The sequence below is a fragment of the Trichosurus vulpecula genome, chromosome 4, assembly GCF_011100635.1.
Source record: "Trichosurus vulpecula isolate mTriVul1 chromosome 4, mTriVul1.pri, whole genome shotgun sequence".
In the NCBI taxonomy this organism is placed as follows: Eukaryota; Metazoa; Chordata; class Mammalia; order Diprotodontia; family Phalangeridae; genus Trichosurus; species Trichosurus vulpecula.
The window spans coordinates 394,562,844-394,590,596 of NC_050576.1; positions in this window are offsets into that span (position 1 = coordinate 394,562,844).

Below are 27,753 nucleotides of genomic sequence, written 5' to 3' on the forward strand. Positions count from 1 at the left end.
GGTTTTCCACCTCTATTATCCTACCTTGGACTGCATCCAAAGGCTCTTTTCTCGGTGTAATTGCTAATCAATAAGCATTTGATGCTCTCCAGCATTTGATGGGTAAGCCAAGGCAATACAACCTGTGCCTCTGTCAGGTGGGCATGCTGCACTAAATCAGAAGATTTAGACTAGAAGAGACCTTAGACATTAGCTAATTAGCCACACTGATTTTGAGGCCCTATTGAAGCTGAGGTTGAGGGAAATGGAGTGATTTTCCTAAAGTCACATTACGAACATCAACATCAGGATTTGAACCCAAGTCCTCAGAATCCAGAACTCAGGTTCTTTCCACTACATCTCTTTAACCCTCCTTCTTCCTTGACAACCTTTAGGGTCATATTCCTGCTTCACATGAAGTTTGGCACCACTGTGTTATAAATGCAGTGGCTGACTTTCATATTCCACTTTAAAGTACCATATGTGGATTTGCTTGTTTGAGCCTCAAAACCCTGTGAACACCAGAGTGCAAATGTGATTATCCCCATTTTAACAGATTCAGAGAAAGTGATTTACTTAATGACAAAGCCTGGACTTGAACGCAGGTCTTTGCATGGTTCTCCTTCCACTATACCATGAATCCTCTATAACAAATTCACCTGAAAACCTGAATCTGTTCATTCTCATTCCTCCATTCTTTTGACAAGGCTTCTTCTGCCCGAAGTCATTTAGCACATGGATTCATATTTTGCCAGATGTTCAGATTCAGATGTTCACTTAGGAAGAAATATTCAGGCTTGGCATTGTTTGCTATTTATTGGGTGCTTAGTGAATTGCTGGCACCGTGATAAACATAAACAACCTATCTGGAACCCATTTATGTCACCTAAACCAGGGTTCACAGCTGCTAATACCTCAGCTCTGACCTCTCTTTCAAGACAAGTTTCTACTAGTTTCTATTTTTTTTCCCTTTGCTGAAAAGTTGCTCAAACATGTGCTTGAAATGATTTTGGTTCACAGAGAGAAGGTAGTTTGCACCCTTGCAAATTTTGTTGCCTGAGTGATATTGTTAAAATTGTAGGACCTTAGCCATCTAAGGGACCTTAGAGACCAATCAATCTTGTTGCCTTTGTACAGTACCTACCGTGTGCCGGCACTAGAGATGCAAAGACAAAAATGAAAGTTCTTGCCCTCAAGAATCTTATATACTTTCAGGGAAGAATCTGTATCTATATCTATATCTATATCTACATCTGTATCTGTATATGTATATGTATACACACACATACACACACACACACTGAGTTGTTCAGTAATTTTTTGGTCATGTTTAATTCTTTGTGACAACATTTGGGATTTTCTTGGCAAAGATACTGGAATGATTTGCTATTTCTTTCCGTAGCTCATTTTACCGATGAGAAACTTAGGCAAACAGGGCTAAGTGACTTGTCCAGGGTCACATAGTAAGTATCTGAGCCTAGATTTTAATTCAGGAAGATGAGCCTTCCTGACTCCAGGCCAGGTACTCTACCCACTGCATCACCTAGCTCTGTGTGTATATGCATGTGTATATATACACAACTGTATTTATATATTAGTATATTCTTAGTCCTATATATTGCACATATACACATGTGTACATATGTATTTTTATATATGTGAGTATGCATGTCTGGGCGGGGCATACCAGTCCCAAAGCCCATTGGTGTGAGACTCTCTCTTCATTGATGGAGATGAATGTGCCACCCTGCTGGAGAGACAGAATGGAGATGGTGGGAGCCTCAGAGAGTTTCATGCTCTTCGGTCTAATCATTCTTGCTCAGGCTTTCTTCAAATCACCAAGTTTGAAGCTTCAGAGTTCTCTTCAAGCTCTGAGTCACTGAGTGCCCTGAAGTCACTTCAAATGCTTCTGCCTTCCACCTTCGAGAGGGAAGTTGGAGGAGGCCAACTCCACTTCAGGTCGCTAAAGGAAAAGACTGTAGGAAGACACAGGAGGAACCAGTAGTCTCCGTCGTGTCCTCATTCCCAGCTTGCTACCCCTTGGGGGAGATCCACAGCTCTCTCTGTTGTTTGAACAGAGTTTCCTTGCTCCTGGTGGATAAGCTCCTTCACTCCACGCTGTCTGATATATATTATTCTGCATATACCTTCACTGATTTCTGTTTTGCTATGATTTGGAAAAATGGGTGTTCTTGGCTAAACGTTATGTGGTTCATTGTGTAATTGGAATGGGGGAGGGGAAAGAATCAAGTCTTAGATATAAAGCTTGGGATCCTCCTCGCTCCATTAATGAATCAGTGATCAGAAGTTAGCTTGAACCTGAAAATCTCATCCTCTAGGATAACAATAATTAAGGGAGCAGATAAGAGATGTATAATTTTAGTCCAGCAACCTCTCTCTGAGGACAATAGAGTGGCTTCTGGCCCCAGCTTCCTGCTTCCACTCCTAGCAGGAATTAAAGTCTCTTTCAGAGACGGGGAGCGGAGGAGAAGCTGGAGAGATCTTTTCTGCCTCTCTTTGACTCACATAATGACACCCCCATGACAGATATACGGGGACCACCCTCAGAATTTGTGAGGCCTTGCTACACACACATATGTGTATGTGTGTGTGTGTATATATATTTACACATATATACATAAAATATGTAAATATAGTACAACTTCCCAACCAATGCCAAAATCTCTTCTACAATATCCCTGATAGGAGGCCATCCAGATTCTGCATGAACACATTTAACAATGGGGAGCTCACTACTACAAAAAAAAGAAAACCCTGCTCTATTGATGCTCTTAAAGAGACCCATCATTCACCTTGGCAGAATTTGCAGTTAGCTAATGTGATTTCTTGGGTCGTTAAGTGGTGGAGTGGATAGAGCATCAGGCCTGGAGGCAGGAAGATCCTAGTTCAAATCCAGCCTCAGAAACTTGCTAGCTGTGTGACCCTGGGCAATTCACTTAACCCCAACTGCTTCAGTTCCTCATGTATAAAAATGGGGACACTCTGGAGAAGGAAACTTATCAGAAGGATAGAAGAAATTGCAAGAAAAAAATAATCCATGGCACCTTCATAATTGTAATTTAATTAATGATAGTACGATCATCACTAAACAAAAGGAAATCTGTACCTTACATGAAGCTCTATGCTCTATCAGCCTTCCTAACATCTTCAGATTATGAGTTGCAGTTTATAAGCCCACTGTTCCTCATTATTCTATTACCACTAATACTCCGGTCGTTTCCATCTGGGACTGATAATGTTGCTAAATGTGGTGTTACTATCTGCCATTTGTAGCTGAGTTCATCTAATAAATGTCTCATTTAAACTGGAATCCGTGACTTTTGAGAATTTTTCTTCTTCTCATCTGCCACAAACAGCCACATAAAAGTTGTTTGATTACCCTTAGCAAAACTAAATCCAAGAGGTTACAAGAGGTCATTCTAACTTTGGTCTCCTTCACTTGAAATCCCTCAATTTCTCCAATTGGGTGAAGGGTTATCAGAGGATTCTTGTTCTCACTTGTCTTTTATTTGTGGCAATATTCCTTTGAACGGCCAGTCTTTGAACAGCGCCAGCATGTGTTTACTTTCTCTGTGTTCACCCATAATGGGTCTCTTTGTTGTTTTTGCAAACAGTGCTTTCTCTATTTTCAAATCTTTATAGTATGTCATGTTTCCTTTCTGACCGCACTCATCATTCAGCATTAAAGGCAGAAGCGACAGGAAGGAAAATTAACAAATCAGCAGAAAACAGTTACAAATATACCCAACAGGTTCTCTGCGTAATGAAAACTTTCTGTTGAATTCCCCTGCCACAAACACTGAACCATAATACTTTGATTTTTCAGCAGTCAGTGAAATCTGTACCTGGAATTAAATAAGATTACATATATTTGATATGTATCCAGTCAGTAGTGCGACGGGTGTGTTGTCTCAGTCAAACTGAGACCTGTTAAAGACGTTAGCTTAAAAAGGCCAAAGTCTCCCATACATCCAGGGCCATCTCCAGTCATCCTGATCTACATCTTGACACTGGACCCAGATGGCTCTGGAGGAGAAAGTGAGGCTGATGACTTTGTACAGCCCTCCCTCACTTATATCCAATTCACTTGCATTTCATGGCATCACCTCCCTGGTGTCATGGTCCTCTTCAAGAACAAAGGACAAACAGCAACTCAGGAACATCATAGCTTCTCATACAATACTGAGTGCTGGCAAACAGTCAGTTATCAATAAGAAAACACTAATTAAACATGACAAACATGTCCACATTGAGTCAGTTTCTCTTATTTCAAATGTGCATCAGTGAAGAGAGTTTCCACAGCAAGAGCTCCTTAAATTTTTTTAAATCGCAGGCCCAACCTCGGTGTGGTAGCATATGCCTACTGCTGCTGGGGAGTGAGGCAAGTGGATTGAGTTCAGAAGTTCTAAGCCATAATAGGACAAAAATTCATCATTTGATTACACTAGATCCAGTACCAATACGGTAACCTCCCAGGAGCCTCCAGGAAGGCTACCAGGATACCTAAGGAGGGATGAACCAGGCCAGGTCAGAAAAATTCTCTGCCAGCTAGTATTGGGATTGGGCTAGTGAGTGGACACTTCATTTCTAGCCTGGGTGAGATAGAAGGGGAGGAAAGTAGGGAGAAGAGGAAGGGAGGGAGGGAAGGAAGGAAGGAAGGAAGGAAGGAAGGAAGGGAGAAAGGAAGGAAGGGAGGGAGAGAAGGAGGGAAAGAGGAAGGGAGGAAGGAATGAAGGGAGGGAGGAAAGTGGGGAGAAGAGGAAGGAAGGAAGGGAGTGAGGGAGGGAGGAAGGAAGGAAGGAAGAAGAGAAAGAGAGAGAGGGAGGGAAGGAGAGGAAAGGAGGAAGGGTGGGAGGGAGGGAGGGAGGGAGGAAAGGAGGGAGAAGAGGAAGGAAGGGAGGGAAGAAAGGAAGGAAGGAAGGGAGGAAGGGAGGGAGGGAGGGAGGAAGTATGTTTTTCTCCAACCTATTTTTTGGAGCCTAATATCCTCTTTCAGGCTCCTGAAAGACTGAAATAGCCAATAATAGATCAATTATGAATCAATAGTATTAATAGTTGATAATGCATTTCCAACATTCCAGTGCCCTCTCATGTACAGAACAGTATTCTAGACTTGAGTTGTCTAGGAATGGAAGAGACATAGCCTCTGCCTTCCCTTACATTTAGTGACTTTCCATTACACATAAATTTTATAAGCACCTGACTTACTTCAAAGGCGCCCAGAGGCACTAGAAGACTCATTTGTTAAATAGGGACCGTCCTCCCAGGACTGCTGTGAGCATCCATGAGATCACATTTGTAAAGAACTTTTGAAGCCTTAAAGCACTCTATAAATGTTAGCTATTATTTGCTATTAATTCCTTAGTTATAGATGAGGAAACTGACCCAGAGAGATAAAATGTTTGCATAAGATCACATGATTAGTAGGTATCAAATGAAGGATTCAGACTTTGGTCTTCTGATTCCAGACCCAGTGTTCTTTCCACTAAAACAAGCTCACTAAACACAGTTGATGTACATAGAAAGCATTTTAATGCATCACAAAGTCATGTCCTCATCTTTGTCTACTCTCTCCACCACGACAGATGGTAACCTATCCTTGGCTTCTCATCCTATATGTGTCTTGCCCATGACCTCCTATCAGTCTTCCAATGACTAACTACTCAATGAATTGGTATTATTTCATGAAAGCCAGTACAACACTCAGGTTGTCCATGTGTTAACTGACCTTCACACTCAGTATGTGACCAGCTCATTTTTTATCTATTCATGCACATAATTGATAATGCCTTTAATAATGTATCTTTTGTTAATGTGTTTGCATTTGCTAATAGCCATCATACATTTCTTCGCTGCCCTTTGGGTCACATGCATTTATGATTTTTTGGCTCCTCAATGCACTCCAGGTTAGGTGAGTTCAGTATTTGTTGATTTCATTTGATCTGAGTTGGAAAGTTGAGTCAGATGACAACATGCCATTGATTTGACTGATTTAACTTGGATAGATCCAAGGTCTATCATGAAGATGACTAGTTATCATGAAAAAGTCTTTGACTTGGGAGTCAAAAAACCTAGATCCTGCTCTCAGCTCTAACAAGGTGCCTAACCTAGAGCCAATCACTTACTTCATGGGACTTTATGGAACAAAACTATGTGAGAGGCAATGTGCTGTAATAAAGCATTTGATTTGGAACCAGTGGCCCTGGGTTTAAATCTTTACTATGTTACTATTATAGTAATCACGCTCAGTTTTCTAGAATCTGTTTGGGTACAGCATTTGTTCAAAATTCTTGCTCGTAAGCCCCCATCTTCATGTGACTATTAGTCAGAATCAATCACATGACAGCATGGTCATGTAAAAAGACATTTACTTAAAACAAAATGCAGGGTAAATAACTAGTAATTAAGAAAAGCAGCTGGCACTCCATTGACCATTCCTTTCAGACTTTCAGAGACAAGAGGTATGTGAATCCATTCATCTCCACTTTCCCCTGTATGTTCCATAAAATAACAGAGGGGCATGGGCAGGTTCACCACCTCCCAGTTATCCCTTACATCTCCATGATACTCCAAGATAATTCAGTCACTTATGGAAGATGGTATGGAACCTACTCCTTCTATGCACAAGCTGCAAATAATCAGCAATCTGCTCCCTGTTCCTGCTCATCCAGCCCCTGGTCACCTTGTTCTTTTACTATTGATATCCATGCCCAATCATGTCAGTTCCACTATCTGGCCATCTCTTCCACCTCCACCACTCAAAACTTCCCATGTCTCATTTTCTCTCCAAAGATAACCATCTCTCATTAGGCACAAGATTTTTGTGCATCTCTGCCCTGCCTCTTATTTTACTCTATGTCCTTGGGTAAGCTACTACCTCTTTGATCCCTTGTTTTCTCATCCGCAAAGTCAGAATACTCTCCAAGGTCCCTTCCAGATGGCAATCCAATGTTTTTTTAAAATCACTTTTAGTGATTCTATGAATTCTACTTTGAAGCGAATTACATGTGAGTTTTCCATTCATCCTACTCCAGTGTTATCTAAAGTTATGAGGAAACTTGCCAAGAGAAGCCACTTCCTCCTTTTATAAATTAGACTTTTTACATACTATGAATTCCCTATTATCTGCAAATTGTGGTTTATGATGCTCCACATTGTGACTTATCTGTGGTAAAGCTTGATTTCATGTTCTTATTGACATTATCAATAATTCTAGCTAATTGGTTCCTTTGTTGATATATCCTTTCTGATTTTGGGAAAATAATTGCTGATAAAGGTTCAAATTTTTGGTTTTTTTCCTAAATGATAACTACCATTATCTTAAAAGGCAGTAGAAATAGTATTGGATTTGAAATCAAAGGTCTTGGGTTCAAAACTTGCCTCCGCTACTGTGACCTCAGGGAAGCTACTCTCTGGGCCTTAATTTCCTCATCTGTAAAATGAAGCTAATGATCTTTCCAGCTCTAAACCTATGATCTTAACATTTAGCTAATAGGGCATGCCTATGTGCATCTTTAGTAGGTCTGAACTCCACCTCACAAACACTGATTTAATGGGCCATTTCTGCTACATTTGCCACCCTCAGTAAAATTCCTTTGAATTTATTTTATAAATGAGAAGAGTATTTTTAAAATAAAGTTATAGGAGTTGCAATTTCTCTCCTTTAAAAGAAGCTGAATTTAGATGGGCTTCTTACCCTCCTTCCAGCCCTAAGTGTGTATATGTTCCTAAGAAATTATTCATGTGGATTTGGGTTTGTTCTTGTACCACACTGACAGGTCGAATGCATTATGCATTGTGGAGGTTAATATACCCAACCCATACATTACGGCTGACATGACAGCGCTCTAAAATATTCATCAAATTCACAAGCCGTCCATGTTCACTAAAGCAAATAAACTACCAACAATAGGACTCTAAACAAAGAGAAAACCAGAAAACAGCATCGACAAATGGTGCAAAAGCAACAAGGCACAATAACATCTCAAAGGCTTTCCTTCATTTTTCAGCATTGCTTTCTAGGTTAGAAATTGCCATCTAGCTAAAGAGGATACAAAGAAAGGCCCGTGCCAATCAGCCAAAAAGCAATAGAAGAGATCGGGAAGGTTTATTTGTCTCTGTTCCTTCTATTGCTTTCTCTCCTCTACCTCAGAAGCCCAGGGCTGAGATCAAGACTGCCAAAATGCTAAGCCTGTGGTTCCACAGAGTCTCAAGACTCCGACGGAGGGGTTTAAGTCACTAAGCCTCCTCGGCTACTTTAGAGAAAATAGTGACACATACTGGGCATGAACAAGGAGTTCTAGTGCTTAAAGGATTTCACTTTTAAATCTATCATTTGTAATAGAGGCCATGGCAGCTCAAGGGAGGTATGTCATAAAGTCAAGTGAGATCTTAAAGGGTTCCTGGTCTCGTAGCTCCTTTTAGTTGAGGATAAGAAAAAGCATCAAGGTGGCACAGTGTATAGAGTTCTGGGCCTGGAGTCAGGAAGATTCATCTTCCTGAGTTCAAATCTGGTCTCAGACACTTACTAGCTGTGTGACCCTTAACCCTGTTTGCCTCAGTTTCCTTATCTGTAAAATGAGATAGAGAAGGAATAGCAAACCACTCCTGTATCTTTGCCAAGAAAACCCTAAATGGAGTCACAAAGAGTTGGGCATGACTGAACAACAATGAAACAAAAAGCAGCAGAAAAAAGGGAATGTAATTGATCCAGAGAAGAACATGACAGGGCTTCTTTCAATGATGATGACTGCTGTTGTTATTATTACTATTACGGTAGCAATCCAATGTCTGGCCAGGTTCAGAGCTCAAGGCTAATGGGGATAATTAGGGAGCCTGACCTACCTAGTCTGGATAGCACTTCTAACGGAGCTAGACCTACGCTCTGGCTGGGGAACTTCCAGTGGAGTTAAGGATCTGCCATGTCCCCTTCCACTGGCCTCATGACTGGGACACTTCTGATGACCCATGTGTCTTGACCTCTTGCTGGAGGGCATACCTAAACAAAGATGGATTTGGTCGCTTGGCCCCTATGATAGGGGATGAGAGGAAGTTGGTTCACCAAGCCAAAGAAGGTTAGCCACCTAGCAGGAGAGTTGCCCTCAGAGGAGGTTTTAAAGAGAAAGCCTTAATTATCTCGCTCTATCTGTCAAGTTTGTCAGGGTATCAGGAATCTTTGAATTGTCCTCCACACTTCCAGTAGTGGGGTAGATGTGGAGGGATCTCACTTCCCACTTCCTCCAAAAGGTATGATGGCTTTTCAGCGGTCAATCCCCATTACACATGGAATACTGAGGTGGAAACAACAGGATTTGGAATCGAAGTCACTGGGTTCAAAGTCCATCTCTGCCTTGGAGATGCCTTGGAAAATCCACTGAACCTTTTTGGGCCTCAGTGTTATCAGTAAAATGAGGTGGTTAGATTAGATGATCTCCAAGGTTTTATCCAGCTACTAAATCTGTGATTTTATAAATATACCTTTGCCACAACAGCTAACTAATGTTGACTAAGACAGCCAGGCAGCAGGAGTCACTCAGCTGGGTTTTAGCCTTAATTTTGTCTGCTACTACTGAGCCTGGACCGGTCACCCAACTTCTCTGTACTTCAGGATTCCGGGTCATGAATAAATTATCTTGAAATGCCTCCCACCTCTTAATTACATCTCCTATAAAGATAAATGAGGACCATAGTAGAAGAGCTTTGAGTTGGGTGGGTGGGGGGATGGGTAGAAAATCCATAAATTAGAAATATTATTAACAAGGAAATGTTTATTCAAACCTGAGGACTAATTTTCATGAGCATATTCCTGTGGTTTATCATCACGCACACACGGGCATATCCAGGTGTTTGTTAGGAATTTCTGTAGTTCCTAAACAACATTTTGTAACAATCAGGTATGTTCAGAAAGAATGTTAAGACCAAGAGACAATATGGTGTTTTGGATAGAAAGATGGCCTACTAGTCAGGAATACCTGGGTTTAGTTAGTCCTGCCTCCTGCGTGACCCTGGGCAAATATTTAACCTCTTAGTACCCTTAGACAATTATTTAAGACAAGAGTTCCTCATCTTTTCTGTGTCATTGCCCTCTTCGGCAGTCTGATAAAGCCTAGGGACCCCTTCTAGAAATAATGTTTTTAAATGTATAAAGAAAAATACATTGGATTACAAAGGGAACCAATTACTTTGAAATGCAGTTACCAATTTTTTTTTAAAGAAGACAAGTTCACAAACATCAAGTGAAGGAAGCTCTGTTAAAAGACTATAAATTACCAAAAAGGTAGTAATCCACATTGACAGAGGAAAGGCTTCAGTGGGAGTTCCCAATATCAATGAAATCTCAGGTATTGTTCCATGGTCTCCCTGCTCTAAAGGGAAAAAAATCCAAACTCTCCCTTACATTGTGTGAGAAGTCTTTTCATCCACTGGCAGGTTTTCCTAATGCCCTAATAGATTATTTAAAAATCAACTTATTATACAACTGAGAGGCTTGGCTGTCAGGAAATAATACGTTTGATTTTTGTCCTAATGCTATACTATATTTAATCTGTTGCTTTGGGATAGGACTCTTATATGTAGGATGCATCCAGGGGACTTGGACTAGGTCCATCATCATTCAAAAGAATAAAGAAAAAAGTTGGCTGTAACTTACTTGCTGAATTTCAAACTTTAACCAGGACAGAAAAAAGAAAGCAGGGAGAAGGAGGGGAAAAGCCATTAAGAATGATTGGAAAGAGATTATCCTACACTTTGCAACATAAACATGTTTAAATAGACATCTGTATATGTCAAGGGATTACTTATCACCAGGTTCCCAGAGAGCATACACCCTCCTGTTTTTCTAATGATGGATTTTCTGCATTATTAAATTGTAACCCAAGTCCCCTGCTATGTACTGTGAACTTTTCACAGGATCCAGGTGTGCTTTTAACTGAATAATTATTTGTTAGAAAGTTCCATCTGATGTTGACCATAAGAATAAAGGAATGATTTTTTTAATCTAAGAATTTGGCCTCTCCTCCTAAACCATATTAACCTGGTGATTGATTAGCTATCTCTGGAGAGCGTATCGGCTGGGTCTCGCTTCATCCTCATGTCAAGTAGAGGTAGAAAGTGGTTTAACCATTAAATTACTGGTCTCAAGAAAGGAGACAGGACCTAATCAGATCAAATGTAGAAAAATTACATAGTTCAGAAAGGTGTCAGCAATTGAACCTTAAAAACATCAAGAATAGACTTCCAAATGTTTTCCTTGCCTGCAAAAACTCTCCCATACCTGCAACATGGCACAATGCAAATAATGGTTAATAATAATAGCTAGCATTTATATATAAGACTTTAAGGTTTGTTTTATATATATTAACCCTTATGATGTTCGCAACAACCCTGCAAGGGAGGCATCTACACATGAAGAAATCAAGGATAAGAAAGGTTAAGTGACTTGCCTAGGGTCACACAGCTAAGTCCGTATCTAAGGTAACGTTTGAACTCAAGTCTTCCTGATCCCAGTTCTAACATTCTATCCACTGTGTCCATCACATAGCTGCCTGGTTGGGATTGAGAGCACATGGATTTTCATCCTGTTTTATTACAAACTAGCTGTGTGACTGGGCAAAGCTCTTCACTTCTTTGCCTTAGGGCCATCATCTATAAAATGACATTGGACTTTGGACTGGATGATCTCTAAACTCCCTTATATAAATGGTCAAAGACCTGCAGGGAAAGGGATAGAGGATGCAGTAGCTGAAGGATAAATGCAGGGTGGAATGTGATGGGCCATTGGCTTCTTTACAACAAATACACTCATTCTCATTCAACCCCTTCCTTTTGCTGAGACCATCTGGGCAGGAAAGAAAGACCAGTCTCTGAGAAGGCTCTGTGGGCATGCCCACAAAGCCAAAATGTTGATTTTAAAAGCCAGAGTGGCTCTAGAAAGAAACAATGCAAACCCTCATCCCCAGGGGTAAGTGTTATGGGGTTTTCTAATACATAGAAAGACAGAGGAAGTGAAAGGTGAGAGAGGAGATGGTGACCTTCAGAGAAAAAGTTTACTTTGGACCTACTGCCAGTTTCTCCTTGAGACTGTACTGCCTTTGTACAAGAACAGATTCATAAAGCAAGTGGTACAGCAGGACAGGTTAAGGGTATGGCCCAAGTGGGGCAGCTGGCAAACAGCAAAGCTTCTGTTTGTGCCAATGTTCTCCTAGGTCCACGTTACCATACAATGAGGGGGAGCAAAGTTGCCTTGAGTTAATGATGGGTCTCACATAGCTTAACTTTTACCCTCCTGGAAGTAATGAGTGGAACAGCCTTTGGGAACTGTAATGTATTGACCGATCACTCTCAGATTGGAGGACCAGGGCAGCACTAATGGTACCCCCCCAAAAAAAAACCCTCTGAAATATGTCTCTCCTAAAGCTATGAAGCTTTTATAAAGGGAGAAACTGAGTGTAGCCATGTGGTAGTCAATCTGTTACATATTGATTTATACCATTTGTTGATTATAAACACTATGTCATAATATGACTGCTTGTTTACACAACTTACTCCATCATATCCTACATTACCTAAGGCTCAGAAAGTTTTCCTTAAAAGAAGGAGGTTTGAGGGCTATTCTGATTAAATCTTAAACTAACAAGAGTAACACCTTGTAATGGCAAGCAAAGCGGGACTTTTTGCTGTTTTTTTCTTTTGGAGTACTTCTCAGTATTAAAGCAATCAAGTGCCTTTGATTGAGTCTTGCCTTTGATTGACTCAAGAGTCTTTGATAACCTGCTTACCTCACAAGAAAGCCTAAGTCTCATGAGTTTGAGTCACATGGTTATGATGCCCTCTGACCCTGAAGAAGCGTATATATACTCTGAGGTTAGCATTTTGCTTTGGGGGCTCACTCATTGGAAGAGTGTCCATGTGATTTGGCCAGACGAGACTCTGGGTAGCTGTTAAGGACCACTACCCCACCCCAGCTTTGAAAACCCAGATGTTGGTGCTTCTCTCTCTGGTAACTATGTATGTATTGCTATGGACAAACAGAAGCCCTGTCTACTGATTTGTGTTATTTCCTCTGTTCATATAATTTCTGCTTGTAATTTCTGTTTATGTTTTCTCTGAAGTTCAGGGTGCTGACTTTTCCCCCCAAACTAAGTGAATGATACATGTATGTTTAATTAAAGTGAGATTTTAAACCCTTTTAAGTTTCTTTCCTTCAGAAAATCAGATCAAAGATCCTGTGCTAGCAGCCCTCCTGTGTGCTGGTATTGTTGGGCTTAACACCTCCGCAGCAGCTGCTAGTAACATTGGTGTTACACACCTGAAATCTAAAACAAGGTAGAGTGAGGGGTTAGAATGTAACCTTCTCTTTTGAGAACCGGAGCTAGGTACTTCCCCAGAGCTCCCTCTGGTATAGGGGCAGAACATATCACTATGAGAATATGAGACTACCCAGTACGCTTTCCTTATGTTGAACAAGGTCAGGCTCATGGCTGATTTAACCACTCCTAGTAGTTTAAATTAATTTTTTAATGAGGCTTACACCTTCCATCCTAATAAGTCTTTTAAAGGATACAGTTGGAAGATTGTTTTCAAGTATCCGAAGTTTTGTCTGTTTCTCAGAGTGAGGCTGGGAAGAGAGAGAGAGATGAATATACTTCACTTTACATGTCCAGTGCCCCTACCACTACTGAAAAAGCAATTCAGAGGCCAGTCCTACTGGAAACAGGTCAAACAATAGCATCTTTATATGCTAGAATAGCAAGCATGTTATATTTAACTCATCTTTGTGAATTGATGGTTAAGAGAGATTGGTTCATTCCAGTAACATTTTGTAAAATAAATCAGACTTTAATTTATAATAAAATTTAATTATAAATTATAAAATTACATAATTTTATATTATATTATTTATTATTCTATATGATATCTAATATATTATTATATAATATTACAGTATTCTTTTCACTGTGTTATGCAGCCTATACAACTAGTAGTCATAAAATTAGAACCTCATTATGTAAAATTTATTAATATTAATATGTAGTATTTTATTTGTCAAAAACTGCTGTAGCTATCCATCAGCACTGGCTTTAGCCTTGGGGGAAGGTGGGAAAAGGCTCTTTCATGGAATGTTGGAGGGTGGTGGGATCAGAAACATCTCAACACATTCTTGCTGCTAGAGATCTACATATTTATCACTAGCTTGGAGTATCCATGAGATTCAACACATATTTGGAGGCCGGACAATGACATTGTTTTGATTTGGGTCATAGATCAAATGCAATGCTATAATCTGGAGAGTAAAATTAGAAATTGATGAAGCCAAATCTTTTCATTCTTCCCTTCCTATCATCATCATCATTCATTCAATGGCTAAGTATCTACTATATGCCCAGAACTGTGGGAGATAAAGAGTGAGAGAACACAGTAAGGCACAGCTCCTGCCTTCATGAAGCATATAATCTAATATAGATCAGACACTAGGAAATACCAGATACTAGGAAATATGTGATAACAGCCCTAAGAAAGGTACAAGTAAAATACTTTGAGCATTCAGGAAGTCTTACAAGTGGATAGACAACAAACATTCATCAAGTATTTATATGTACCAGGTACTGCCATAAGCACTGGAGATACAAATACAAGCCAAAAGAAAGATAATCTCTTCCCTCCAGGAGCCTTAATAATGCAAGACATTTTAATAATCAAAGAACAAAAGGTAACTGAAAAGGGAAGGAGGAAGGAGGAGGTTCCCACCTGGGAGCACAATGCTAGGGTCTAGAATGTCACAAGCACAGCTAAGAGGGGAATGAAAGTTGGCCAGTCTGGTCCTCTCCCCAAAATAGAGGCCCTGGAAGGAATTCATTGGCGGGAGAAGAGGGCTGACATGATAGATGGATGTTCCAGGGTAAGGAAGCCTTGAGCCCTGAGGGTAATTCCAAGGCCAGACTGTAGCCATTGAATAGTGCTGAAGTCCAGAAAGTCAGAAGCACAGCTGGGAGGGCCATATAGACTCAATAATGTTAATTAGGCATGAGGATGAGCGTAGTAGAAGTAGTAACACATGAAGGTAAATAAAGGACAAACTTTTCCATCTCCAACTTGAGGCTAGATTTACAAGTCTTGAAACTTGGTGGAAAGAATTCCAAGTTTAGACACTTAGTTAAAAGGCCAAGAGAAAAGATAGCAGACATTGTGAGGAAACAATTAAGAGCCATAGACATGGAGGGAGTAGGTAGTTCTAGCCCCACCTCTGCCTTTCACTGGCTCTGTAACCTCAGGCACGTCATTTAGCACCTCTGGCCTTGCTTTTCTCAAGTGTAAAAATAGGGAAGTAGACTAAGTGATTTCTAAGGAAATTATTAGCTCTAATGTTCAATGTTTCTGGTTCCCTTGACGCTAGTAGAAAATAGTCATTACTCTATTTAGTTATACTAATATAGATATGTATATATGTATATGTAATATATACAATAATATATATATGTATATATATAATATTACAGAGATAGAGAGAGAGAGTGACCCATATAAGATATTATTACCCATTTTATAGGTTAAGCAACTAAGGTTATGTTGTTTCCCCAAAGTCACACAGTTAAGTAGTAGGAAGAAGGGAAGACTAGAACCCAGGTGTCCTACATCCTACTACAGTATTCTTTTCACTGTGTCATTTAGCCTATTATACTACTAGTAGTCGTAAAATTAGAACTGCATTTATATATACAGATAGATAGACAGACAGACAGAAAGATAGATAGATAGACAGAAAGATAGATAGACAGACAGACAGAAAGATAGATAGACAGACAGACAGACAGATAGATAGATAGATATCCTAGTAATAATCAAACAGATATATAGATATGTCTCTGTTTGGAGTATCTGCATTGGAAGGTGGTTTTTCAGAAAGAAACTGATTTCTTAGGAATAAGTCTGAGAACATGGAGAAGTAGGGCTGGAAAAATATGAGGTTTTTATGCCCTAGTACATAGTCAATTTTTGAGTGTGTGCCATGTACTGCTGAGAAGAAAGTATATTCCTTTTTATCTCCATTCAGTTTTCTCCAGAGGTCTATCATATCTGTCTTTTCTAAAATTCCATTTACCTCCTTAACTTTTTTCTTATTTATTTTGAGGTTAGATTTATCAAGTTCAGAAAGGGGGAGGTTGAGGTCTCCCAATATTATAGTTTTGCTGTCTATTTCTTCCTGTAACTCCTTTAACCTCTCCTCTAAGAATTTGTATGCATTACCATTGGTGCATATATGTTAAACAATGATATTGCTTCATTGTTTATGGTGCCTTTTAGCAGGATATAATGTCCTTCCTTATCTCTTTTAATTAAATCTATCTTTACTTTTGCTTTGTCTGAGATTAGGATTGCTACACCTGCTTTTTTTACTTTAGCTGAGGCACAATATATTTTACTCCAGCCTTTTACCTTTACCCTGTGTGTATCCCCCTGTTTCAAATGTGTTTCTTGTAAACAGCATATTGTAGGATTATGGTTTTTAATCCATTATGCTATCCGCTTCTGTTTTATGAGAGAGTTCATCCCATTCACGTTCAGAGTTATGATTTCTATCTGTGTCTTTTTCTCCATCCTATTTCCCCCTGTTTATGCTTTTATTTCTCCCTTTCCCCTTCTCCTCCTCAACAAAGTTTTGCTTTTGACCGCTGCTTTCCTCAGTTTACCCTCCCTCTTTATTCCCCTCCCTTATCTTACCATTTCCCACTTGCTACTTCTCCCCTCCCTTCTGACCACCCCCCTCCGTTTTTCCCCCCTTCCCCTCCTACTTCCCATAGGTCAAGTTAGATTTCTAAACTTATCAGGGTATGTTATTCCCTTCTTAAACCAGATCAGATGACAGTGAAGCTCAAATACTGCTCTTCTCCCTCCCTTCTTTCCCTCTACTATAATATGTTTTTGTGCCTCTTCATTTGGTGTAATTTATCCTTTTCTACTACCTCCTTACCTCTTCTCTCATAGCCCTCCCTTTACATCTCTTACTTATGTTTTTTATCTTTACATCGTTAATTTATACAGGCATTCACAATCTATGTGTATCCCTTTCAATTGTCATAATAGCTGTACCATTCTCAAGACTAACATATATATGTATATATATATATATATAAAACATACATATGATGATATAATCCCATATAAAGATACAGACAACCTGTCCTTATTGGTTAATAAGGTTTTGGGGGGTTTTCCCCCTGGTTACCTTTTTATGTCTCTCTTGAGTTTTGTATTTGGAGATCAAATTTTCCATTGAGTTCTGGCCTTTTCATCAGGAAGGTCTGGAATTCCCTTATTTCATTGAATGTCCATCGCCTTGCCTGAAAGATTATGCTTAGTTTTGCTGGGTAGTTGATCCTTGGTTGTAGTCCCAGCTCCTTTGCCCTTCAAAATATCATATTCCAATTTCTCCTGTCTTTTAATGTGGAAGCTGAGAGATCCTGTGTGATCCTTACTGTAGTTCCACGATATTTGAATTGCTTCTTTTTGGCTGCTTGCAGTATTGTCTCCTTGAGTTTATAGTTCTGAAATTTGGTTATAATATTTCTTGGTGTTTTCAGTTTGGGATCTCTTTCGGGGGTGATCAGTGAATTCTTTCAATGACTATTTAGCCCTCTGGTTCTAGGACCTCTGGGCAGTTGTCTTTGATAATTGCTTCGAAGATACTGTCAAGGCTCTTTTTTCATCGTGGATTTCTGGTAGACCAATAACTCTTAAATTGTCTCTCCTGGATCTATTTTCCAGGTCTGTTGTTTTCCCAATCAGATATTTCACATTTTTTTCTATTTTTTCATTCTTTACATTTTGTTTCACTACTTCTTGGTGCCTCACAGATTCATTAGCTTCCACTTGCTCAACTCTAATTTTTAATGAGTTAGTGTTTTCATTTAGCTTTTGAGTCTCCTTTTCCAATTGATTGATTTTGCCTCTTAGGGTGTGATTTTCTCTCTCTAGATTCTGAATCTCCGTAGCCATTTTGCCAATCTTTTTTTCCATATTTTCTTTTAGCTCCCTAATTTGGTTTTTAAAATCCTCCTTTAGCTCTTCCAGCAGTGCTTTTTGGGCTGGAGACCAGTTCACATTACCTTTTGAGGTATCTGATGTATCTACAATGTCATTGCTGTCCCTTTCCATATTGGTATTTTGATCCTGCCTGTCTCCATAAAAAGAATCTATTGTCCTCGGTTTTTTTTGTGTTCTTCTTCATGTTTGTTGGTTTGCCTTTTCCTGGCCTTACAACAAATTTCTGCCTTAGGGGCTCAGGGCTCTCTGTCCCAGCTTTCTTATTCTGGGGATTGTGAGTCTAGATTTATAGCCTTCAGTTTCCTGAGGTGTAAGTGTCTGAAGCTAGATTTGAACTCATGAAGATGAGTCTTTCTGATTCCAAGTCCAGTGCTCTATCCACTGTATCACCTAGCTGCCTCCTATATAAATGTTAGCTGCCAGTATCATTATTAATTACTATTCTATAGCTTAACCCCAAATTCTTTACCAAAGGTTTTCTCCCCTCTCCCTCAATTATATGCAGCTTCCACTGGTTGTGCATGATAGTCCATGAATTGTATCAATCCTAGAACATATCAGGGCCTCCTTAATGAATTTCATAATTATTTAAAAGACAGCAGCTTAACAACCCATAACAAAAAACTACATAGATGAAAAATACTTATTGTCAGATTATGAGGGGCCATTTGATAGTCAGTACATTGACTTAGCTTCTCAATGGAAATGTCTGAGACAGATGCTATAGCTGGATATGGGACCCAGAATCAAAAAGGAGAAAGAGAATAGCCTAGGTTGCATTTGGGTAATTGTGCAGTGCTTCTAATGATCCAGAGTGACTTTCTGGTGTGAAAAAAACAAGCAAATAAACATGTTTTCAACTCCAATGTAAACCCTGTAATTGTGGATCTCATTTGGGAGGCTCTGCAGTGTTCTGGGGCTTGATGCAGTGAGCACAATGTCATCCACAAAGAGAAGCAGCTGGAGGACCTCACCATCTCTAACAAATCTCTGCTTAATTTGAATCCTGTCTATATCTCTCCCATGACAGTGGGTGGCAAATACCCTCAGTGATCAACATATGTCTTCTTGTTTTATGCCTAACTTGATTTTAATGTTCAGAAGGTTGTTGACCTTTTAAGGAATCTTGCATAATTTTTACATATGCTGGAGAAGAGCTTTTAAGGTAGCATTATGCTCTACCAAATCAAATGTATTTTTATGGCTGACAAACAGTAGATGTAATGGAATCTTTTCTTGTCTGCATCTTTCAGTCAATTGTGTGGTGGTAACGATGTGCTACTCTGTAGTACATCATTTGAAGAAGGCTTCCCATTCCCTTTTGATATCCTCATCAAAGATGCCCTTAAAGAATGTAGAAACAGAATCTACCAGTTTCCCTTCACCTCAAATATTGGTAGGAAAGAGAAAGTGACAAAGCTTGGACTTGGTTGGCAAGGGAGTGGAGGAAGGTTCAAATTGTGCCTCCCTTGATGCAGGTTCTGAACAGCCTCTAACTGTGTTGATGTGGTTTCCTGGTCACCTAAGGGCGTAAATGGTCCCATGCATATAGGGTAGGGGACCTTCCAACTTGGTGGATGTCTGAAGACTATGCTACCCTGCTGAACAGGCTTTTCCCTATGGAGATAAGAGGAGTCACATCGATAGAAGATAAATGCTACTGTATCCTTGTTATGTATCCTTGTATGTAAGAACTAAGTAAACCCTTTTTTGAGTCATCGAATCTAAACTAATAGGTTGTCAGCATCAGTTCTGCACCTGATATATATGTTCTGGAGCCTCCAAATTGAGATCCATAGTTATTCAAAAGAGTATGGCCTATATTCAAGTGGATGAAGAGTGCCCATTGTCTAGATTGTAATATATAGTTGAATAGGCAATGTACTGAGCTTATCAATCAATATGTAACATAGATAGATAGAACACGAATTAGGCCAATAATTGTAAAAAAGGAAGCAAGTAGATTGGATAACCTCTGAGATAACCTTCATTTAATGATCTCAAGTTTTTACCTAAAATAAAGGCCCATCTTTTTTAATACACATATTCTTTTGATGGTGTTGTATGGTTATCAGTCATGGAATACTGAAATCTCTGAAGGACTAACATTAAGGATCATCTGAAGTGTATTGCACTGGTGGATGTTATAAGTCTGCAACGTATTACAAATCAGGAATTATATGGGAAAGAGGTGTAAGAGATTTTATCAAAGAAATGCATCATTGAAAAATAATGTGGGTTGATGACTTGATGAGTGTAAGGGACAAACTGACTGACAACTTTAACATGTTCCATTGGCATCCTTGGAATGGCAAGAGAAATCATCCCCAGCATATTAAGTGGAACTCCTAGGGCATACTTATGGGAAAATATAGACATGAATCGCAAAGGATAGGCAGAGACATATATGAGATGTATTTTCATCACTGAAGTTGTTTGCCATTATTATGGGAGACATACAGGCAGAATTCAAGTTAAGGAGAGACTAGTTAGAGATGGTGAGGTCCTCCAGCTGCTCCACTTTGTGAATGACATTGTGCTCACTGCATCAAGCCCCAGAACACTGCAGAGCCTCCTAAATGAGATCCACAATTACAGGGTTTACATTGGAGTTGAAAACATGTTTATTTGTTTGTTTTTTTTGACACCAGAAAGTCACTCTGGATCATTAGAAGCACTGCACAATTCCCCAAATGCAACCTAGGCTACTCTCTTTCTCCTTTTTGATTCTGGGTCCAATATCCAGCTGTAGCATCTGTCTCAGACATTTCCATTGAGAAGCTAAGTCAATGGACTGACTATGAAATGGCCTCTCATAATCTGGAATAAATATTTTTCATCTATGTAGTTTTTCATTATGGCTTGTTAGGCTGATATCTTTTAAATAATTATGAAATTCATTAAGGAGGCCCTGATATGTTCTAGGACTGATACAATTCATAGACTATCATGCACAACCAGTGGAAGCTGCATATAATTGAGAGAGGGGAGAAAACTTTTGGTAAAGAACTTGGGATTCAGCTATAGAATAGTAATTAATAATAATGATAATAGCTAATATTTGTATAACACTTGATGATTTACAAAACACTTTAAATATATTAATTCATTTCATAGGATATCATGGGAACATTGACTTAGAGTTGAAAGAAACTTTAGAGACCACCTAGTCCAACCATTTCCTTTTACATATGAGGTCCAAGAGGTTTGAGTGATTTGATCAAGGCCACACAGAAAGTGAATAATAGGAGTGGCATTTCATTCTTCTCTACCACAATACATGGTATATGTGGATATCCAATACCTGTGGAGATAATTCTGTGGAGTAGATCCTACTATTATATACATTATACAGATAAAGAAACTGAGGCTGAGTAATGTTAAGTAACTTGCCTAGTGTCACATTGCAACTATATGAGGCAAGATTTGAAGTCAGGTCTTCCGGACTCCAGATCTAGCACTGTATCTACTATACCACCTGTTTGTACAAACAGTTCCTCATTCCCCCAGGGACATTTCTCCACTAATGTGTTTCTATATATATTTTTTGAATTCCCTCCCCCCCAAAAGAAAATAGAATAAAAGTTTTATTTTCCTTGTTTTTTGCAAAAGGAAAGTGAATGTAGTTTTCTTTTTTACATTTCCCCCTTGAGAAATGATGCTACCATAGTGGAATCCTGGATGAAAAGAGCGGATGTGCACAAACTTGGGTAGGGGGAGATATCAGGCGAAGTGTCAAGAGTTTGTGAAGCTGTGGGACCAAGAAAAGGGAGAAACTACTGTTCTCAGAAACTACAAGGGGAAACAAGAGTCTACAATTCTCCCAGTCTATTAAGAAGACAAAGAAATAGCCCCAGGGATGCTGTTTGCCAGTTTGGAGGTTGAGATACTGGCCTGGTAGACTGGTCAGGACCATGGGAACATGGAGAGAAATCTAGCAATTATAACGAGTAATAATGATTGTGGTAATGATAATGGCAGCTAATACTGTGCAAAACCCTTTGTAAATTATCTCATTTGTTCCTTACACAAGGGTCATATAACCCTTTGAAGTTGTATGTTTCAGTGAGACTAATCAATCCATCAACAAATATCTAATAAGCATCCATTATGTGCCAGGTAAGGAGGTGGGGGAGTGGGAGTTGGGGGTTGGGATAAAGTTGATGGAAAAAAAGAAAGGAAGGAAGGAAGGGAGGGAGGGAGGAAGGAAGGAAGGAAGGAAGGAAGGAAGGAAGGAAGGAAGGGAAAAAGGAAGGAAGAGAGAGAAGGAAGGAAAGAAAGAAAGAAAGAAAGAAAGAAGGAAGGAAGGAAGAGAGGGAGGGAGGAAGGAAGGAAGGAAGGAAGGAAGGAAGGAAGGAAGGAAGAAAGAAAGAAAGAAAGAAAGAAAGAGAGAAAGAAAGAAAAAGGAAGGAAAGAAGAAAGAAAGGAAGAAAAAAAGGAAGGAAGGATAAAAGAAAGAAAGAGAGAGAAGGAAGGAAGGAAGAAAGAAAGAAAGAAGGAAAGAAAGAAAAGGAAGAAAGGAGGGAGGGAGCAAAGGAAGGAAGGAAGGAAGAAGGAGAGAGAGAAAAGAAAGAGAGAGAGAAAGAGAGAAAATAAAGGAAAGAAGAAAGAAAGAAAGAAAGAAAGAAAGAAAGAAAGAAAGGAAGAAAGAAAGAAAAGAAAGAAGGAAGGAAGGAAGAAGGGAGGGAGGGAAGGAAGGATAAAAGAAAGAAAGAGAGAGAAAAGAAAGAAAGAGAGAAAGAAAAAAAAGGAAGGAAATAAGAAAGAAAGGAAGGAAGGAGGGAGGCAGCAAAGGAAGGAAGGAAGGAATGATGGATGGATGGATGAAGGAAGGAAGGAACAAACAAAGGAAGGAAGGAATGAAGGAAAGAAGGAAAGGAAGATAAGAGAACAGAAGAGAGCCAAAAGGAATCACAGACAAGCAGGACAGCTTTGAAAGTTACATATTCCATTTATTATATAATTAAAAAGAAAAGCTTTTATGGCAGAAAATCACAATTTAATGGACAACTCTCTCTGTTCTATTGCGCATATGAAAGTGCTCCTTTTAGTTGGTGCTTAAGTTCAGAATTGGAAAAAATAAATTAAATAAAGCTATGGGAGAGAAACTCTCTGAGGGAGATCGTGTTGAGAGACCATTTCCCAACTGGGACCACAAAAGAAGTGTTTTTCATTTCAAGAGCGACACTGGTCCTCAGTTTCCCCAGACAACAGACCTGATAGAAAACAGTGCCCTACTGAGTGCTCCCAAATGCATGTGACCTGGCAGACTTGGCTTCCAAACTGATTCCCATAAACTCCAATAAAAGACTCAGTTCCGTGGGCGGGCAACCTTATAATGAAAATCATTTTCTTTTCAGTCACAAAAAAAAATGTATAGACACTAAAATTCTGTTTTGGAAAAAAATAATATAAGGGAAGCTTATCTTTTACTTGATATTTATCCTCAGCCCGCTCCATAAGATGTTTATGAATGTCCACAATCTATCTTCATATAAACCAGCCAAGACAAAAACGGTTCCGAAGAGTCTGGCTTTAAGCTCCATGGAGCAGAGAAACCTTACTCTGCAAGGCAGTAATGAAAATTCATTCCAGCTCAGCCAACAAAGAGCTAAATAAATAGTTCTGTCTGCCCTCTCCCCCTTCCTCATGTAACACTGCCATCTCACTTGAAGGCCCATCTCCCAATATCCTTTGTTAGAACATTTTGTGCCCATATATTATTGTGCATTTGAGTCTAAAACTGAGGGAGCATGTATGTAGGCACAGCCCATGGGCCCAGTTAAAAGGAAAACTTAAAACCATCATCCATCAGCACCTTCTCTCATTGTATGATTAAGAAAACCCTTAGAGTTCATTTAAACCAACCCACTTATTTCACCAAAAAGTAAACAGAGGCCCAGAGAATTTAAGTAACTTGTGCAAGGTCACATGGATAGTAAGAGAGCCAAAATCTAAGTCATTCTATAAGCATTTGTTAAACAATTGCTGCATCAGGCGCTGTGCTAAGTACTGGGAATACAAAGAAAAAAAAGAAAAAACATGGTCCTTTAAGTACAGATAAAGCATTCTTCGCTTAAAAAAAAGGCGGAGGAGGAAGAAAAGAAGGAGGAGGAAGAAGAGAAGGAAGAGGAAGAAGAGAAGGAAGAGGAGGAGGAAGAGGAAGAGGAAGGAGAAGGAAAAAGGAAGAAGAGAAAAGGAAGAGGAGGAGGAAAAAGAGGAGGAGGAAGAGGAAGAGGAAGGAGAAGGAAAAGGAAGAAGAGAAAAGGAAGAGGAGGAGGAAGAGGAGGAGGAAGAGGAGGAGGAGGAGAAGGAAGAGGAGGGAGGAGGAGGAAGAAGGAGGGAAAGAGAAAAGCAAGGGGAGGCAGAGGGGGAAAGGAAGGGGGAAGGGGCAGGGAAAGAGGAAGGGAAGGGGCAAGGGAAAAGGAAGGGGAAGAATTAAACATCTCCAAACCTGACATTTAATATCAGGTTAGGGACACACTGGCAGTAGGGAGAATTCATGTTTGGAGTCCTGTATCTGCATCTGCGTTAAGGCAGCTAGGTAGCCCAACAGATAGTGTTGGACTTAGAATCAGAAAGACCTGAGTTCAAAACCTAATTCGAACACTTACTTACTAGCTGTGTGACCACGAGCAAATCACTTAACCTCTCTCAATCCTAAGTTTCTTCATCTACAGTCTTAGATAAATAGATGCACCTCCCTCACAGGGTTATTGTGGAGCTCAGACAATATGGGTACTTTGAGAACCTTAAAGCACTCTCTACTATCATCATCAATCCTGGTAAATCAGGTTCTTATCTGCTTGCAATGTGGAAGCTCTCCTACAGACTCCCAGCCTTTGCAGGTTTTGGACTCCTATGTACATCACCTGTGAGTATATAATGTGCCAGAGAGGGGAGTATGATCTACCCTGGCCCCCGCCCCAGGACATAGAGCTAGAGAAAATGAAACCTGGCACTTCCCCATCCTGGGAAAGGTAATTGCTTTCCTTGCATTATTAGCAGCTTCCCCTGCAGGTAAACCAGCCTTTTCACCTGAACATAGTAGGAAGAAGGAATCCTCCCTCGAAAGAAATAAGTTCTAAGGCCAGGTGCTCACTCAGCCCAGGCCTTTATCAAGATGCAAGGGTGGCATAGGGCAAAACACACATCAGTGGCCGCTACAAGAATATGTACCAATTGTGCTGCTACAGAAGGCAAAAAAGAAGTCTCCCTCTTTCCATTCAGCTACCCCCTTGTATCCTTTTGCCTTCCCCCACCAACAGGCGACATCTCTTCCAGCTATTTAACTTTTCACCCACCCAATAGACAAGCCAGGACAACTACCCTCCCCAAGGTTCCCCTTTAGTGGGAGATTTATCTCCCTGGGAATTCTCCTCCAGACTAACTGCTGTGAACCACCTGGACCCATCCTGTTTTAGCCTCAGTCCTTATCAGGAAGCCTCTAGGCAGGAGGAAGTTAGACTATAAGTTCCTTGAGGAAAAAGCCTAGGTCCCTTCTATCCCTTTGACCCTCCATAGGGCCAAACGCAATCCTCTGGTGGCATCCCAGATTGTTCTGGGCATTTTTACTCAGATGGTTCCATTGCCAGGCCATTCTTGTCTTTTCTAGGTGTCTTCATGAGCTACTCACATGTAACTGAAATTATGAAGGACCTTTCCTGGTAGGGAACAACTAATTAAACTCCAGCTGAAAATAAATGAAATAGAGTCTCTTCTCTGAAGCCACAGTAAAGAGTTTGTTGCTGGTAGCAAGCAGTCGGTTTGCGGCTGATGCAGTGAAACATAGACCCTTGGCGAGCCTGTCAGGCTTATGGTTTTGTAAGCCTCTGTTGCACTTTATAAGCTCTATTCTGATGGATTATAAGGCAAAAAAGAAGACAGAGAAGGCAATGTTGTGAATAGAAGGGCAAGGCATTAATTCAACAAAACTTTCCTAAGCACATACTATGTGAATTGTGGTTCTAGATGCTAGGGAAATACACCATTTATATAACACATGTTCCCTGCCCTCATGGACCTTATAGACTGATTGGGGCGGGGCAGGGGGTGCAGAGGAGTGGTATGGTACATGTATAATGGCAGTGCTAGTGGTGGTAGAGTGGCAGAAAGAGGGGTGAAAGGTGCCAAGAATCATAGTTTTTAGACCATCTATAAATATAATATTAATTGTTGTCAATGAGTGGACATTTTGCTATAAATGAAACCAGAAGATAAAAGGAAGTTTGGAAGGATAGAAGGATGGCTCACGGTTCTCTTTGGAAAGACCAATAAATAAATAGATAAATAAATGAAAGAGTTGGCTTTATCGCTCTTCCAAGAGCAACAAGGAACATCATTTCATGGGCGAGTTGGTGTATTTTTAATGTATTTTTTTGCTTAATTTGAAGATCTTCCAATCCATTAATAGGCCCATGTGACCTGCTTAAATCACATGGAAGCCTAAGTCACATTTGGTAGGAGGAGCTCACTGAAAGAGTGGAGCAGGAAGGTTAGAGCAGAGCCAGGAGGAAGCAAGGTTGGAGCAGTTAGAGCAGCAGGGGAGAAAGAGGACTCAGGCAAGCACCTAGGATTGTGCTTGTTTGTGGGAAGGAAGGCTTTGGGATGGAGTTGCTCCCTGTGGTGATAATGTGTATTAACTTCTTTGTTGCTATGATGGATTTGTTTTACTGGTGTTGGGATTTGGCTTTCTGGTGTCTGAATAAATATTTTGCTTCTGTCTTCTATATAGAGAGTCTGTTATATTTTGCGCCAGCATTTTCATCACAATAGCAACTGCTGTGAATATTGCCTTGGCAATACAGTTGGTCATCTCATATTATAGTGCCATGATAGGCATTTGTCAAAAGGCCTCCATGAAAATAATAATAGCTTCTATTCCAACATTTCTTGTAGAGTTTTAGGAGATAAAGAAACTCTAATATGAACTTGAGATGATCTTCCAAATTAAATCAGCACATTCTTGAATACGCAGGTAGTGGGCATAAATTGAGGGGAGATAGTGAAAAAAATGTTAGAAAACATGGTTTAGAAGTAAAACTTTAAAGGCCTTACATCTATATATCATGAGTATGAGGCAGTGGACATGGTAAATACCAAATAACGTCATAACTAATGAAACTGATTATATTTTAACAGACAGGAAACAATTGTGTTAGTTATTTCTGGATCAACCATCTATGTTCAAGAAGACTACCAATTTGTTAGAGAAAAGATAGGATAGAAGAACAGATATTAACACAGGCTATCACTATATCCTAAGGAAGTTTAAATCTATGTAAATGAATCACTACGAGAACAGAAATCTCTTTATCTCTTTGCCCAGAGATACAGCAGCCACAGGGAACAAAAGTTTAGAATCTCTACGTGTTTGAAAAAACTTATGAAGAACTTTGGAAAATTATGAGCAGTTTCACTTCATAAAACAACAATGGAAGAGAAAAACAAGTTAAAAGAAAGAGAGACAAGAAACCCTGGAGACATATAAGGATGAAAGAGAAAACAGAAAACAGTTGAAAAATGCAAAAGCTCTGTCAAAATTTCTGCAACAAATTATTTTCTCCATTAATGACAGGGGAACCACCACATTTGCACTATAACCTTAGGGTCTCCAGTGTTCTGCATGAGGAAATAGAAAATGTCAATTAAAAAAAAAAAACCAAGACGGAAAGAGAATATCTGGGGAACACCAAATATACACAAAGTAAGTCT